Consider the following 3,837-nt stretch of genomic DNA (forward strand, 5'->3'; position numbering starts at 1 on the left):
AGGCATATTTCAAATCAGAGGGCAAAGGTTTTAGGTCAAGCTTCGGCGGCTTGAGGTTAGACGGTAAAGGCACTACATCGGTTTCTGGCAATTCTTCAAATTGTGGCCTCCACCAGTTAACTTCAAGTACCGGTGCAGTATCAAGCAAGGTGCACGTCTCCCTAATCATGTCATCATCAAAATCATGGGAGTGGGCCAGGCACGTCTCTAGAGAGTCAGAGGATAAGGTTAGAGGTGTCGTATCTTCCACGAAAGAGTCAATCATGTTAATGTCGTGGAAATTATCATCCTCCTCTAAGTTTCTGCCGTTATTGAAAAAGATATTTGACTCCAATGTCATATTCCCAAAAGACATAGTCATGACACCATTCCTACAATTGATAATTGCATTTGAAGTGGCAAGGAATGGGCGACCAAGAATGACGGGGATCTGAGTGCTTATGTTATTGATGGGTTCGGTGTCCAGGATGATAAAATCTACAGGATAGTAACATCTATCAACTTGGACCAACACATCCTCAATTATCCCTCTTGGTACACGAACAGAGCGATCAGCAAGTTGTAGTGTGGTTAGGGTGGGTTTTAATTCACCTAAACCTAACTGTTTGTATACCGCGTAGGGAATCAGATTGACGCTCGCTCCTAAGTCAAGAAGTGCATGATCAATTCGATAGTCCCCGATTACACATGATATGGTTGGGCTACCGGGATCCTTGAATTTCTGTGGCACGTCTTGCTTTAGGATGACACTCACTTTCTCGGTCAAGAAGATTTTCTTTTGAATACTTTGCCGTCTTTTGGTCGTGCATAAGTCTTTCAGGAATTTGGCATATGAAGGAATCTGTTTCACGACATCAAGTAGAGGAATGTTGACTTTCACTTGTTTCAACACCTCTAGAATATCCTGAGAGTTAGAGAGAGGTTTTGGTGAAACCAACCGTTGGGGGAACGGAGCAACTGGCTTCTCTAGAAGTTCCGGTTCTAATTTTTGTGGGGCATCACTAGATCCATCATTGTTGTCCTCTTCTAGTTCTTGAAGCTTTTCGGGCCTAACTGGAAGAGTTTTATTAATGATCTTTCCACTCCTAAGAGTGGTGATGGATTTAGCGTGCCCCATCTGATTTGAAGAGATGGGATCATTAATCTCATACTGTGGTTTAGGATTGGGGAGAGGTTGTGCAGGAAGCATCCCCTTTTCTATAACCGTCATACGAGAATCTATCTTTTGCATAAAATCTGTGATTCCTCGCATTGCCTGAGCCAGCTCTTGTATGGAATTTTGAACTGGTTCCTCTTGAGGTTTCACTTGATTTGGATTTTGATTGAAGAAACCTGGAGGAGTAGCCGTTTATCCATTCCTCCAACTAAAGTTTGGATGATTTTTCCAGCCAGGATTGTATGTATTGGAGTTAGGTCCAGTAAAAGGTCTTTGATAGTTGTTTACGGCATTAGCTTGTTCATTCAACACTCCTCGAAAGGCGGGTATTGTAGGACAATTTTCAGTTGTATGAATGTTGCAATCACAGATGCCGCAAATAATTTCATTAACCTTATCCTTCTTTCCTTCCATGGCCTCAACTTTCCTTATGAGCATAGTCACTTTACACTTGAGATCATCCTCTTTTTTCAAGAGATATAATCCACCTTTCTCTTTTAATTGAGTCGGCCTAGACGTGGTGTTCGACTTTGGGTAATAGTCCCAAGATTGTGTTTTTTCAGCCAGACTGTCGAGGTAGTCCCATACCTCGTCGACATCTTTATTAATGAACTCTCCATTACACATGTATCGACCATTTGGCGTATGGAAGATGTTAGTCCATCGTAGAAAAAATTTGTAATGCGCCACGTTTCAAATCCGTGTTGTGGGCATGAACTGACCAAATCTTTGAACCTTTCCCAACGTTGGAAGAATGTTTCATCTTCCTTTTGGGCAAAGTTCATGATTGCTTTTCTGAGGGTAATCGTTTTATGATGTGGGAAGAATTTTTTTATGAATTCCCTCTGCATGTCGTTCCATGTGCCAATGGATCTAGGACGCAGTGAATGTAACCACGTCTTAGTTTTCTCTTTTAAGGAAAAAGGAAAGAGTTTCAGCCTAATTGTATCCTCAGATACATTAGGAAAACATAATGTAGCTATAATCTCATCGACTCTTTCAAATGTAAATATGGACTTTCTGATTCAAGTCCATGAAATTTAGGAAGGAGTTGGATAACTCCTGGCTTGATGTCCATTTGTCCTGTGTTTTCAGGAAAAATCATGCATGAGGGCGTACTCACTCCCGCCGGTTTTAGATAGTCTCGTAAAGTACGAGGCGGGGGTGCCTGTTGCACCTCATTCTCATCTTGGGTATCCTCCACCTTGGGTGGAAGTAGAGGAGGTTGGTCTTCAGCCATAACTTCAATTAACTCAGGAAATTTCGAGCGGTGTCTAGTCCTGCGATGGATAGTCAACCCCTCAATCAATCCTCCTTCAGTCAAGAGACGTCGAGTGTCGTCACGGGCCCACTTGGGCATGAAACACTCGCAGCCCTCAATTTAAATTTGAAACCTAATCCTAAGAAAGAAAATCTAAAAAGAAAGAGAGGGTTGGAAAGGAGTTACCAAATTGGCGGCCCTAAGTTGAAATCCTGCAAAATAAGACACAATAAGTTAGATTCTAAAATGGAGAAGAATAATCCTTTAAAAGAAAGATAGAAGTGAACTAGCTTCTAGAAGAAGGAATTCCTAAAAGAAAGTGAAAATTTCTAAAATAAATTAGGAAAGACCTAAACTCGAAAGTAAATTACTAAAAGAAAATTGAAGAATAGAAAGTAGAGAAAGAGCTTACCGAATTAGAGATTTCTATCTTAAAGGCCTACAACATAGGAAGGTTAGTTTCCAAACAAAAATTCTAAAAATAAATTAGGAAAACAAAATTAGATTCTAAAAGAATTAAAATTAGAAAGTAACAAAAGCGGAAAGTTTCTAAAAATAAACTACTAAAAATAGAAAAATACTAAAATTAAAAATTTAAACCCTAATTCTAAAAAAAGTAGAGAGATTAGGAAGGAATGACCAATTTAGAAACTTATGTCAGGATCCTATAAAACAGGAAAACAAGTTAATTCTAGAAATCAATAGAATAAAATAAAATAAAAACTTTTATCCTAAAGTAAGTAAAATCTTAATCCTAACCTAATTCTAAAACTAATCAATTTCAGAAAAACGTAGCCGTTAGTCCCCGGCAACGGCGCCAAAAACTTGTTCACTCCCTAAGTATAGGGTTGTGATGTAGTAATAAACTCGGTAAGACCGAGGTCGAATCCACAGGGACTGAAACTTGTACGTTTCCTGAAACTAGGTAGAAATAGAACTAGCCTAAGATGCAATTTAAATCAAATATAAATTGATGAATAATGGTGAGAGATTAATGTAAAACTTTAAGGAATTCAGAGGAAGGAAACTAGGGATTCAGAGGATCTACTTGTAGAGATCAGGGAGATCTTATGCCTTCACAAATTATGGAAATTTAGTGAACTGCCATTGATATAGGTTTTCAAGAGATGAAAGGTATATGAATTAGAATGGATTCCATCATCTAACCATGCCCAGGAGATAAAGCAAATAATAGGATTAAACTAATTACCAACCAATCATCAATGTATGAAGATCAGGAAGGGTACTGTCATCCTACCATGCCCATGGAACAATGATGAACAACAGGGCTTCCTGACTTCATAAACATAAAAAGGGAAAAGAAATATTCAAAGTCATTGCAAACCCATTGTAATTTCAGTCACAACAGACCATTAAAGACTAAGAAAAATATTCCTTGAATAATCAAACCACAATCAAG

General features: G+C 38.7%; 1 non-coding gene across 1 annotated transcript; it reads left to right on the forward strand.

Annotated features, from left to right (window-relative positions):
• The first annotated feature begins 1,852 nt into the window (after positions 1 to 1,852).
• Positions 1,853 to 1,959, forward strand: LOC131254433 (small nucleolar RNA R71). Its single transcript, XR_009175545.1, has one exon. It is a non-coding gene; the product is annotated as a small nucleolar RNA R71 (small nucleolar RNA).
• Positions 1,960 to 3,837: the final 1,878 nt, after the last annotated feature.

Source organism: Magnolia sinica, chromosome 8 (genome assembly GCF_029962835.1).
Source record: "Magnolia sinica isolate HGM2019 chromosome 8, MsV1, whole genome shotgun sequence".
Lineage (NCBI taxonomy): Eukaryota > Viridiplantae > Streptophyta > Magnoliopsida > Magnoliales > Magnoliaceae > Magnolia > Magnolia sinica.